Here is a 13,865-nt window from a genome sequence, read left to right on the forward strand (position 1 = left end):
CTGCAATTCTGAATTACTTCCTCGCCCCCTTTTGTTACTTACTTGTTTTTTCAGGGTCTATATGTTTTTGTATGTAATAAAAATTCAATTTTGAAAAAAGAAGGCTACAAACAAGGAAGCTCACTGACCCGAGTCCATTCCAACTCTACGATTCTATAAGGAGTTAAAAAAAACAAAACTTTTACAAGTGTTCCTTTTCTCCTAGTACCAAAGGTTCTGAGACAGTGTAATTAATTTCCATATAGGATTTTATTTGCAATGTGATCTCCTTGCCTAGCCTGAAAGTGGGGAGGAAGCCATTGCAGGTGCACAATCGCTTCTGGTTTAGCAACACACAGGTGCTCCGCTGGTTATATAACAAGACTAGTGATAAAAAATATTGCGCCACTCGCGTTCATCCCCCGCCATCAGGCCAGTCCGTCAACACATCTGCTTCCCAGAACGCAGCATCCCAACCACATGCAACGCCTGAGCAGCCCCGTAAACTGCCTGGGGCGAGGAAGAGGAACGCAGGAACTCCCCAGAGTCTTCCCAGAATAAGGAATGCAAAGAATGTGGCGTGACGCCTGGGAGCAATTCATCAGGCAAGGCTTCCACCATGCAACTTTCACTCAAGGACATCCAAACAAAGGCAGAAGCATTGCTCAACTAAGACTGGTCCTCTGCAGGGGAGCCAGAATCTGCTCTCCTAGGAGAATCACAGAATCACAGAATCTTCGAGTGGAAGGGTCTCTGAGGGTCATCTAGTCCAACCCCCTGCAATGCAGGAATCCCAGCAAAAGCATCCATGACAGCTGGCCTTCCAACCTAGACAGCATCTTAAAAAGCAGAGACATCACTTTGCCAACAAAGGCCCATATATTTAAACCTATGGTTTTCCCAGTAGTGTTGTATGGAAGTGAAAGTTGGACCATAAAGAAGGCTGATCGCCGAAGAATTGATGCTTTTGAATTCTGGTGCTGGAGGAGACTCTTGAGAGTCCCATGGACTGCAAGAAGATCAAACGTCTCAATTCTGAAGGAAATCAGCCCTGAGTGCTCACTGGAAGGACAGATCCTGAAGCTGAGGCTTCAAGACTTTGGCCACCTCCTGAGAAAAAGAAGACTCCCTGGAAAAGACCCTGATGTTGGGAAAGATGGAGGGCACAAGGAGAAGGGGACGACAGAGGACGAGATGGTGGGACAGTGTTCTCAAAACTACCAGCATGAGTTTGACCAAACTGTGGGAGGCAGTGGAAGACAGGAGTGCCTGGCGTGCTCTGGTCCAGGGGGTCACGAAGAGGCAGACACGACTAAATGACTAAACAACAACATCATCATCTTGGTCGCCCTCCTCTGCACACCTTCCAACTTGCCAACGTCCTTCTTAAATTGTGGTGCCCGGAACTGCACACAGGATTCCAGGTGTGGTCTGAGCAAGCCCTTACAGCAGTTCTCAGCATGCACTGCACCCCACCATGAGAGAGAGAGAGAGAGAGAGAGAGAGAGAGAGAGAGAGAGAGAGAGAGAGACCATTTTGCAATACAAGCAGCTATGGCCTCCCCTGAACTCAAAGGACTAGGCTGGATTTGTCCCCATGAACCTGCCCTTCTTCCTGAAGGAGACAAAGAGTTCCCTCTCCACTCGCTCCAGAGATAGCTGGTGGGCACTTCCTCCTCTGCACTGTCATTTACTCATCAACACTAATCACTAAGCAGAGAGCACTTTTATTACCAGGTCTAATAAAACCGCCTATCTCGTAAAAACCTAATTCAGGCTTCCTCAAACTCGGCCCTCCAGATGTTTTTGGCCTTCCATGATCCCTAGCTAGCAGGACCAGTGCTCAGAGATGATGGGAATTGCAGTCTCAAAACATCTGGAGGGCTTTATTTGAGAAGCCTGACCTAACTGGTTACACAATAAAGACTTGACCTGAACCAAACAAAACCGGCAGCTTCACACAGAGTTCACATTTGCCCCGCCCACAGCAAAGAGTCACTCTCTCGACAGCTCAGCTCCTCCACAGATGCATCTTCAAGACTGGTTGCTGTCAAAAAACCCAAAAAAACCTGTCCCTTCTCCTTGGGCAGTTACCTGGTCAAAGTTATTTCTGGTGGAGGAAATGTTGTGCTCCTTCTGGGACAGTTTGTCCACCTTCGGTCCCCATCCTGCACTCAGCTCTCACCTGTAGCTCCCAGAAGCTATCAGCAGGCGACAGCAGCCACACACTGGGAAACGGCTTCGACTGGCTGGCTAAACCAGGTGAGAGTAGCCGATGGGTCTCAAAACTTGTATGAGTTAGGGATTTCTGCTGTTTGCAAAGACAGGTTCTGATGGATTGAGCGGACAAGATCAACAGTGGGTCCAATGGTCAAGAAGGTAGTTTCTGTACCTGCTTAGAGGGAAATGGAGGGGGCGGCAGGTGGGGTTTGTTAACCCAGGAAGGCAGCCCATCCTGGAGATGGAAAACTCTGGTGATAAACCTCCACCGTCTTGCACCTATACTCATTTATGAGAAAGGCTTTGGGAATAATCCCCGAGGAACCATCTGTACCCGCTGCCTTGCAGAACATCTCTGGGAGAAAAGAACACTAAGGAAGAATGCCTACACAAATTTGGAGTGGAGCTCCTAAAACAGCTGGATGGCGCCATGTACACCTCCTTCCAGAAACTCCTGCAGCCAAGCTGGTGCCAAACATCTTGCTGTGATTTCCTTTGGACCACATCAGTGAGGCCGAGAGGGGGGTCTTGCTGTCTAGGCAGCCCAGGACCTCCAGACACACTGCCCAGGGTTGAGCCCTGGCAAGGCCATTTTGGTGCTGGAAATGCAGCAAAATCAATGTGGGAGGCAGCAGTTACAGAACCAGGCATGTCCAAAGTCCATTTTGGGGGCCTAATCCAGCCCGCCAGTCGGTTTAAACTTCTGTGGCAGTTTATTTACTGGGGTAAAATCCTTAAAAAAAACCTCAACTTCAATCCTAAAAAAAGCTCCCTCAACAACTTTGGTTGGTCCTTTGGTCGGCCCTCACGGCCCTTCACTTCATCAAATCTGGCCCTCTTTGAAAAAAGTTTGGACACCACTGGCCAAGCCAAGAACAGTCATAAGGAACAGGAGAGCAAAAAGGCACCACCCTCAAGCCCCTGGCTTCCGCTCTGTCCTGGAGCAGTTTGCCCAGATGTTAAATAGCTGTGTGCCAAATTGGCAACACACAACTGGAGGGCACCACAGAATCACAGATTGCAGAGTTGGAAGGGACCCCACGGGTCATCTAGTCCAACCCCCTCCAATGCAGGCATCACAAGCTTGGCAAAGGCAGGGCTAGAGCTTCTGGCCAGAAGTGGAGAGACCTGAGTTCAAATCTCCACCTACAAAGCTGACCTTAGGCTGGCCAGTCTCAACAGGTTTGATAAGGAAGATAAGACGAGAAGTATGCATGGCACACTGAGCAACTTGGGAGCCTTTTTAAAAAAAACAAACCAGCGTGGTTCAGTGAAGCACTAGATCTGGGATCAAATCCAATCTCAGCCACGGGTGGAGAGGAATCCCTGCCACGCCTTGCAGCCTGCAAGAACAAGGTGTCATTCAAGACACTGGCTGCTCAAGGAGCACAGAGTGTGCTGTTCTCATAAACCTTCAAATCACACACCTGCCTGGCTCTGGGCTGCCATACCTCTGCAGGAGATCATAGAAAGGAAGGTCATGGGAGCCAGAAGGGCCGAGTGCCCTGCTTACCTACAGAGAACCATGAGCTGATAGGCCCTGCTATGGCAAAGGCAGGAGGGAGGCAGGTGGGGAACATGGAGGGAGACAGCATGTCTGAATGAAGAGGATGCAGGTGGAGAAACAAAAGATGAAGAGGTGAAATCCGTTATGATTAAATGGGCACAAGATATAGGTCACAATATAATGTTTGAAGATTGGGAAAGATTGTGGGAAACTGATTTGAAATTTACAGATTGCTCTTTGCTGAAAGAAAGTGACATGAACATGATGCATAGATGGTATATAACACCAGTGCAGATAGGAAGAATGTATAAAACTGGTTCAAATATGTGTTGGAAATGTAAGGAAAAAGAAGGGACCTTTTACCATATGTGGTGGGATTGTAGCAAAATTTAAAAATTCTAGGAAATTATATACAACGAGTTGAAGTAAATGTTCCAATTAACATTTGTAAAAAAGCCTAAAGCATTTTTGTTAGGGAAAGACCTGCCAAGGAAACTGGAGAACATATTCATGTATGTGACAACGGCGGCAAGAGTCTTAATAGCACAAGAATGGAAGAACAAGGAAATCCCGACCAAAGAACTGTGGCAAGAGAAACTGATGGATTAAGTGGAACTGGCAAATTTGACACACAAACCACGTGATAAGGACAACTGTGACTTTAAAGAAGAATGGGAACCCTTTACAAAGTACTTAAACAAACAACAAAATGAACTGGACCCCTTGGCAGGTTTTGAATAAACATTCACAAACCTTTCATTGGTAATATATAGATAGATAAATTAAGGATATTTACAATTTTATAACATGCAGAGAATAACATGTGCTGAAAAACCAGAGAGAGGAGGTGAGAGAAGTCCGGGGGTGCGGTGGGAGGGTGGGTTTTCTTTTGGGGGGAGGGGGGAGGGAAAAAATGGGGGGTGAGGATGATGTAATTTTGATAAAATGTTATGTTGAAATTCCTAATAAAAAATATTCAAAAATACTGTAAAAAAGAGAGAAGATGCAGGTGGAGGATCAACGGGACGGGGAATTGACACAGAAAGCCCTCTGTACAGGCTCACCAGAGTCACTTCCTGCAAGATGGGAGAGGGAATCATGTGCCTCCAGACACACAGTGGACACAGCCGTCCACCACACACCCAGACAGAGAGGTTTTCTCCCTCTTCTATAGTACTGGAACTCAATTCAGGCCATTCAATGAAGCTGAATCTCAGAAGATTCAGGACAGGTTAAGAGTTAAAAACCAAGATATATAAACTAGGCCCACACCCTCCAGCCCACATGAGCGAAGTTTCAACAGGTGGAACATTAGGCAATGCTTCCAAATGTCAAGATCTGCTGAGCAACCAAGCACACTGCCCAGTTACGTTCTCCCCTTCACTCAGAGATAGCTTCCAGCCCCACAAATCTAAACTTTAAACTGAGAAGATCAAGGGCAACTCAAACCAGCAAAAGTCAAGGATCCTTGGAAATGCCCCTGAAGGTGTTACGGAAGAGACAGCAGGAGGAAACTGGGCGAGAGAGGAGCATGGGAGCAGGCAAGAAAGACAGTGTGCCCATGTGCACAGGCAGGGGACGCACACAGGAGGCCAATCACTCTCCTCTCTAATTTCAGTGGCTTAAGGAAACAGCACAGGGAGGCAGGGATTTGGGGGTGGCATCTGTGAGGCTCTTCTCAGCTTTTGGGGGGGAAATGGCTGGCTTTCTGAGAGCTCACTTCTGCCGAAGTGCCTGAAGATTACAAGATCTGAAACAGGAAATTATAATTTTGTTCCTGGATCAGGATGTGGAGCGTTGTGCAGGAGTCTTTCGAGGAGCAGCAGAGATAAAAGCGCAGTGTGTGCTATGCAACAAAAGGCAGGTCAAGCCAAGGTGTCTCTGTCCTCGTCCCCCCTCCCTCGTCCTACAACAACACACCAAGAGCTGCCTATGAACATTCCCAGTCAGTATTTTACCTGCCCCCCGTTGTGCAGGCGGCGGGGTGGTCCGGCTCCTGCTGATCAGACCAAGGGAGCTCTCCCGGACAGAGCAGGCAGACTCCGGTGAGCCTTTGACTAGCAGCTCAGCACCACTTTCTCGCTCCACAGGAGCAGGTGGGTGGCACCCAGTTGTAAGGCTGCAGGCTGGAGGGAGTGGCCCTGGGAACACCAGCCTCCGAACCAGGAATGCAAAGCGTACCTGGAAACAGGAGGCACTCAGCCAAAAAACTAGGCCAGAGTAGGAGGACTGCTGACATATGAAATATTTACACAGAGAGAGAAGCAGAGCAGGAAGTTGTTGCTCAGTGCGACACCTAGCAATCGCCGTCAGGCTTACAAGACAGTGGTTTACAGAGAGGGCACGGCCAGGCGCTGCCAAGCCAGCCGGAAAGAGGCAGGCAGCAGAGTTAAGGAGCTCCCCGGCTTCTGTGCAGCGTATAATCAGAAAAAACAAAAGCACTTGAAGGAGGCAGCCCCCAGCAGTACCTTTTTACTGGGGGAGGAAGGGTATGTCACAATTTACAGAAGCATCTAAAAACCTGGATCCTCTAGAGGTTTTTAAGGGCCTTCGCATGGTTGGGATTTGAGGTGGTGGCTGTGGCAATCGAGTGTCGGGGGGGTGAAATGCTGCTGTTCCCCCCGGACTCACCCCGTCTGCTCAGTCACAGGGGCTCTTGCGGTTTCCAGAAACCCAAATCCAAAAGTGTTGCTGCAAAGCCTGGCTGTCACAGGGCTGTTTGCATGAGTTGGTTGGCTGAGTAGCAGTTTCAAGCACCCACAGCCCTGGTCCAGACCAAAGTTCACCTACCCAGCATCCCGTTTCCAGGAAGCTCACAAGGCAGGGCATGAAGGCAATAAACAGCCCGCTCCTGCTGTTGCCCCACCAACAGCCTTGATGCCTGGGGATGATGGGAGTTGTAGTTCCAAGACGCCCAGAGGGCACAAGTTGAGGATTAAGTTCTGCATTAAGAAGAACCTTTTTTTTTTGTCCTGTATCTAGTGCCTGTATCATTGGGTGACCCCGAGTTCTATTGTTATGTGAAAGGAAGGGGGGGAAATCATCTTTGTTCACCGCCTCCTCACCAGGCATGCAAACAGAGCTAGTAAATGGTTGGCCGTTTTAGGGAGAGGGTGCATTTTCAAAGGCAGGAGGAATGCTGAGCTGTAAGCCCTTCCTGAAAATCACTGCGGAAATTTAAACAACAGACGTAATCTATTTACTTGAATTAACACCTTCCCTCCTATACAGAAAGCACCAAGGGGATAACAGCTCTTTTGAAAAAGTTAAAATCTCACTGATTAGCCTTCTTTCCTATAAAACAGCTGACTGTTGGGATTTTCATTTTATAAAAGGGGGGGGGGGTGCTGTTAAGCTTCCACCACTCTGGGATTTAAAATGCTTGCCTCTTTCTCCATGGGGTTTGCATTGCTCGAAGAGCACTAATTTTGCTTCTGGCTGTTAATCGGAACAGATTCTAAAATCTGTAAGACTGATCTTAGACCTTCTGTAAACGTATTTTCACTAAAAGGCAGTTTTGTTGTAATGGTTATTACACTATGTATTTTTGTATTTCTATATTGTAAACCGCCCTGTGGTACCTGGATGAAGAAATGTAATTAAATATAACAATAACAACTCCTCACAAAATAAATAAAGGTCCTAGCCAGAAATAACCTGTGCACCAATCTGTTTTACACTTTATGAGCACATCTTAACCAGAAAGCTTAGCTGCTATGGAAATCCAAGAGTGGAATTATTATTCACATTATAATTCTCAATCAGGGTGGCAAGCCAAACAACTGAGCACACCCCACTCTCCCTGCAGAAGAGGAAGAGATTTAAAGGTCCAAGTTGCGGTTAGAAATTAAGCAGAATTTCCTGCTTTGTCCAAAGATGGGAAATTGTGGTTTTGTACAAACCATAGTGAGTTAACAAACCACAAGCTCAACCCACAGTTCCCGGTAATATATTCAGATGAAATACAAAACTGATTTATTCTGAATTATGATCTGACGTTTTAATGCCACCCCCTTACGCAAAGAGCACAGGAGCATGAACCGCAGCACAGCACACATTCTTCTCAGGACAAGCAATGGTTTCCTGCTTGAACGCAATCTGTATCTGAATGTCCAAGGAGAGTTCATTTATGATGGTAAGTTTGTGTGTAGCTGGCTCATTGTTGTCCGTGCCCTGCTATATGTCTTACACAAGAAAACAATTCATAAATCAAGTGGTGCTCTTGGATTTTTCAGTGGGGAAAAACTAGGAAAAGGAATGGAAAGAGGGCTCTCAAGCCCCAAACTAGGTGTAGTAGAAGCCTCACCTGGATAGGATAAGGAAAATGTCAAGTAGGCAGGTAAGAGAGAGATTCAGAGAAATCTTTCTTGGAAGGGATTTATAATGTGAATAGCTGTTCATATAACATATAAGCAGGAAAGCTGTTGGATCTTGAGATCCAAGCATTCATTTTAGAAAATGGTTCTGTTATGTACTGAGTTGAATAGGATCCAAAATGCAGCAGTCTGATTGGTCCTAGAACAATAGGATCCAAAATGCAGCAGTCTGATTGGTCCTAGAACAATAGGATCCAAAATGCAGCAGTCTGATTGGTCCTAGAACAATAGGATTCAGAATGCAGCAGTCTGATTGGTCCTAGAACAATGCAGCAGTATGATTGGTCTGCAGGAGCCACCCAATCCAACTCCAGATGGAAGTGAATCCACAACCTGATTGGCCTACAGGAGAATTCCGGAAATAGCCAATCATGTGCAGCCCATTGTGTAAATAATGTATATAAAGCAGATACTTGGGGGAACTTTCATTCCTCCTCACCACTATGAGCTGAATAAAGAGCATGAAATCCACTCTGGACTGAGTATATTTCAGGGTCTTCCTAGCATCAGCACTTGAAACAGCACTCAGCAAACTACAGTTTAACTCAACCTATTAAGTACTCATTGCACTTAGCCTTAAAGGAGACACAGATGCAGACATTTTCTCCCTGCACCAACCAGAGAAAAAAAGAGTGCCATGTTTAAAATGAAAGTAGCTTAGAGTTACTTTTGTGAGAAAGACTAACAAAACACCCACTTGGTCAAAAGATGCATCATTTGGAATTACAGAGAGTTTCTATTTAAGCATGGAGTTCTGTGCAAAGCTAAGCACCTACATACCCTGCCACCAACAGAAGTCAAACAATGATCACCCTTGCTCACCTCTCTTTGCCCAGCCCTGCCAGTAAGTTCTCCTTGCTTGCCAACGTAGCAACAAAGCAATGCCTATTGGTGGTTGCTCTGCAAGTGGGCCCCGCGCTTGCTCCTCCATCACACACCTGCTGCAGGGCAAACAGACATCAAACAGAGGAGTCACGCACACCCTTTCCCTCACTGCCTTCCTGCATCTCGGCCCTCGTGCAACACAGCCGCGCCTGCTGCATAAGCAGGAACCTTTTCCACGTGTGTTATCACTCCACGCAATTGCACAAGGCAGTACCAGCATCCTCTGCAATATTGCCACGGCTCCCAAGACATCCTGCGTGTCCCTGTCGGTTTTAGCACCTCCAAAAATATCCATCCTGCAAGCAACTTTTGCTGGGCTGGCCTTCATGGCCAAGCGGGGGACCCATGCACCCCACCATTCACTACCACATAAAGCATAGGAAGTGTCTGGTTCCCCTACCGTTTAGTGTCTCTAGCTCAGCCCGACAGAAGCGCATAGACTCCCTAGGATTTCCTGCAGGAGTTTTTTCCCAGCACTCCCTGGAGACGGCAGGGACTGAACGGGAGAACTTTTGAACGCAGAGCGCGAGCTACAACGACGCTTCCTCTCCGCTTAGCAAAAGCCTGCCTGATCAGGCCAAGGGGGGCATCTCTGGTCCAGTGTCCCACTTCCGCCAGGGTCCGACCAGATGCCTCTGGGAACCCCACAAGCAAGGCAACAAGGAGGAAGCCCTCTCCCTCCATCCTCAAGACATGTGCATGGCCGCCACTCAGAGACTTCTGAGGTTTATGGAGGCTCTGTTTGCTAGCCGCCATGAGCCACAGATGGACCCCTCCTCTTCCTCCACGCAGGTGTATGACTCCATTCCAAAGGCAGCCCCCAAAGTTGACCATGTGCTGTGTGAACCAGCCCTCTTTCTCTCCCAGATGGCCTCATAGGGAGGCCCCCAAATACTAATACAGTGGTACCTTGGGTCTCAAACTTGTTCCGTTCCGGAAGTCTGTTCCAAAACCAAAGCATTCCAAAACCAAGACATGCTTTCCCATAGAAAGTAATGCAAAATGGATTAATCCGTTCCAGACTTTTAAACAAAAAACAACCCCTAAAACAGCAATTTAACATGAATCTAATGAGACCACCGATCCATAAAATGAAAGCAATAAACAATGTACTGCGGTCACACTGTCACAAAAACAAAACAGAAATAGCCACAAAAACAAAAACAGAAAATAAATAGCAAAACCTTACAGACCTCAGGGTAACACTCAAAATGCAAATGTAATACTCAAATCATAAGCGCATCACTCAAAACAGAGCACATTCAACTTCCAAAAAAAGTTCACAAACCGGAACACTTCTTTCCGGGTTTGCAGTGTTTGGGTTCCAAGTTGTTTGAATCCCAAGGCGTTTGAGAACCAAGGGACCACTGTAACAGGAGAGACGGAGAACCTTCTCCTCAGCTACTTCCTCTCCGTAATGAATAATAATAATTATCATTATTCCCAGGGCTCTTTATCAGCCTCCGGCTCGTCTCAGGTGACTCCATTGTGAGAGAGCCAGGGAAGCATTCATATTAATAATATAATAATAATAATTTATTATTTGTACCCCTCCCACCTTCAGAAGGAGCTCCATGGGCCCCTCTTTTTCTGGGAAAATAGCACTCATTATGATGATTACCCGCAGGTCTCAGGGCGGCTCACAACATCAAAGCACAAAATGCATAATAAAAACGAAAAGTAACCCAACAATTAAACCCCTGTGTTGCAAACAATTATCAGTAATATTCAAGGCAACATGATGGCCAAGTACAACAATGCAATATCTATATAAATATAGTCTATACGGAACATTGAATAATATGAGAAAACAAACAAACAGAAATCTTATAGATCTCTCAAAGTCACTAAATGTGCAGTCTTGATGGATTCTCTTGAAAACTTAGAACCAAATAAACATAAGTCTTCTAAGACTCTGAAAGTCTTTGTAGATTATGCCAGTATCTGAAAGACCTGTTGCTTCTTTCAAGAGAATCCATCAAGAGTGCACATATTGCTTCTCATATTGTTCAATGTTCCGTATAGACTATGTTGTTGTTTAGTCATTTAGTCGTGTCCGATTCTTTGTGACCCCCTGGACCAGAGCACGCCAGGCCCTCCTGTCTTCCACTGCCTCCCCCAGTTGGGTCAAGCTCATGTTGGCTGCTTCGAGAACACTGTCCAACCATCTCGTCCTCCGTCGTCCCCTTCTCCTTGTGCCCTCCATCTTTCCCAACTCTTTCCCAACTCTTCTCATGAGGTGGCCAAAGTTTTGGAGCCTCAGCTTCAGGATCTGTCCTTCCAGTGAGGACTCAGGGCTGATTTCCTTCAGAATGGAGAGGTTTGATCTTCTTGCAGTCCATGGGACTCTCAAGAGTCTCCTCCAGCACCAGAATTCAAAAGCATCCATTCTTCGGCGATCAGCCTTCTTGATGGTCCAGCTCTCACTTCCCTACATCACTACTGGGAAAACCATGGCTTGAACTATACGGACCTTTGTTGGCAAGGTGATGTCTCTACTTTTTAAGATGCTGTCGAGGTTTGTCATTGCTTTTCTCCCAAGAAGCAGGCGTCTTTTAATTTCGTGGCTGCTGTCACCATCTGCAGTGATCGTGGATCCCAAGAAAGTAAAATCTCTCACTTCCTCCATTTCTTCTCCTTCTATTTGCCAGGAGGTGATGGGACCAGTGGCCATGATCTTCGTTTTTTGATGTTGAGCTTCAGACCATATTTTGCGCTCTCCTCTTTCACCCTCATTAAAAGGTTCTTTAATTCCTCCTCACTTTCTGCCATCAAGGTTGTGTCATCTGCATATCTGAGGTTGTTGATATTTCTTCCGGCAATCTTAATTCTGGCTTGAGTTTTACAGTGGTACCTCGGGTTAAGAACTTAATTCGTTCCGGAGGTCCGTTCTTACCCTGAAACTGTTCTTAACCTGAAGCAGCACTTTAGCTAATGGGGCCTCCTGCTGCCGCCGTGCCGCAAGAGCACAATTTCTGTTCTCATCCTGAAGCAAAGTTCTTATCCTGAAGCACTATTTCTGGCTTAGTGGAGTCTGTAACCTGAAGCGTATGTAACCCGAGGTACCACTGTATAAGATTGGGGACGTCCGCCTTACTAGCAGAACATGTGAAAAGGACCATGGGGTCTTAGTACAGTAGTACCTCGGGTTAAGTACTTAATTCGTTCCAGAGGTCCGTTCTTAACCTGAAACTGTTCTTAACCTGAAGCACCACTTTAGCTAACGGGGCCTCCTGCTGCTGCTGCACCACCGGAGCAAGATTTCTGTTCTCATCCTGAAGCAAAGTTCTTAACGTAAAGCAATATTTCTGGGTTAGCGGAGTCTGTAACCTGAAGCGTCTGGAACCCAAGGTACCACTGTAGCACACAAGCTGAACATGAGTCAACAGTGTGATGCAGCAGCAAAAAAAACCCCACAAAACCCCCCACACTAATGCTATTCTGCATCAACAGAAATCTAGTGTCCAGATCAAGGAAATTCATAGTACAGTGATACCTCGGGTTACAAACGCTTCAGGTTACAGACTCCGCTAACCCAGAAATAGTACCTCGGTTTAAGAACGTTGCTTCAGGGTGAGAATAGAAATGGGGCTTCCTGCTGCCGCCGGAACACGATTTCTGTTCTCATCCTGAAGCAAAGTTCTTAACCCGAGGTACTATTTCTGGTTTAGCGGAGTCTGTAACCTGAAGCGTATGTAACCTGAAGCGTATGTAACCTGAGGTAGCACTGTATATGGATATTGCATTGTTGTACTTGGTCATCGTGCTGCTTTGGATATTACTAATAAAAACGAAAAGCAGACCCTCTCCATCCTGAGCCCCTTCCCGCCCCTCCCCTCCTGCCCCCCACCCAACGCCCCCCCACTTTCCTAAGAGGTAAACCCCCCCACTCCCCCCCCACCCCGAAATAGAGACCTCGCCTTACTCCCCCCCCCCAAAAAAAAACCTGCCCCCTCTCAGGCCACCTGTCCCAATCCCCCCCCCCGGCCATGTCACGTGACTCATGGGGCTCGGCACCCCCTTTCCGTGGGGGGGGAATGGGTTAGGGGGGAGCTCAGCCTCTCTCTCCCCCCCCCGGCCGCCCCTCTCGGGAGACCCCCGCCCCGCCTCCCGCCGCTTCCCGGCCTCTCGCTCACTCACTCTGCCCCCCCACCGCGCTCCTAAGCCGGGCCTTCCCTCGAGGCTCGCCTTCCCCGCTAGGCCTCAGCGTCGCCACCATGGCAACCGGACACACTTCCGGCCCGGACAGGAAGTAAGGGGCTCCCTCCCGGCGGCGCCGCCATGATGGGTGAGGCAGGGAGGTGGGAAAGCTCGCCGAACGCGAGAGAGACCTCGGCGCGGGAGGATCCGCTGTTGGGAGGGATCGAGTCCAGGCTGGGATCTGGCAGCCCAAGCGTCATCAAGAATGAAAACCCAGCAAAACATTTTGCAGTTCATATATATATATATATATATGTGTGTGTGTGTGTGTGTGCGCACTATTTGTGTGTATATATATATATTGTGTATGTATAATAATAATAATAATAATTAATAATAATTTATTTATACCCCGCCCATCTGGCTGAGTTTCCCCAGCCACTCTGGGCGGCTTCTAATCAAGTGTTAAAAACAGCGTATGTATGTGTTTGTGTATGTATATATATATAAATATATATATATAATGTATATGTAATATATATATATATATATATATATATATATACACACACACACACACACACACTGTGTGTGTGTGTGTGTGTGTGTGCACTGTGTGTGTGTATCTATCTATCTATATCTATATATATAAGAACGCCTCTGAACATGTGCAGAGGGCCACTGAGACCTTGCAGTCACCTTTGCGGTTGAAATAAAAATAAATAAAAAATTGTCCATTGTGCATGCACACGAAAGCTT

General features: G+C 47.0%; 1 protein-coding gene and 1 long non-coding RNA gene across 3 annotated transcripts in view; one reads left to right on the forward strand and one right to left on the reverse strand.

Annotated features, from left to right (window-relative positions):
- The window catches only part of PPP1R16A (protein phosphatase 1 regulatory subunit 16A), a 47,679-nt gene extending 34,479 nt beyond the window's left edge, over positions 1 to 13,200 (reverse strand). Inside the window, exon 1 of one of the 2 annotated variants that reach the window (XM_081918860.1) lies at positions 13,107 to 13,200. The gene's annotated coding sequence lies outside the window, so the exon portion shown is untranslated. Of the gene's footprint in view, positions 1 to 5,663; positions 5,881 to 13,106 lie in introns of those variants that run through there. The other variant, XM_081918861.1, reaches the window with a different exon arrangement.
- The window catches only part of LOC309374245, a 235,934-nt gene that overhangs the window by 53,815 nt on the left and 168,254 nt on the right, over positions 1 to 13,865 (forward strand). The gene's annotated exons all lie outside the window — the stretch shown is intronic.

This window comes from Podarcis melisellensis, assembly GCF_964234715.1.
Source record: "Podarcis melisellensis genome assembly, chromosome: 7".
NCBI classification, from domain to species: domain Eukaryota; kingdom Metazoa; phylum Chordata; class Lepidosauria; order Squamata; family Lacertidae; genus Podarcis; species Podarcis melisellensis.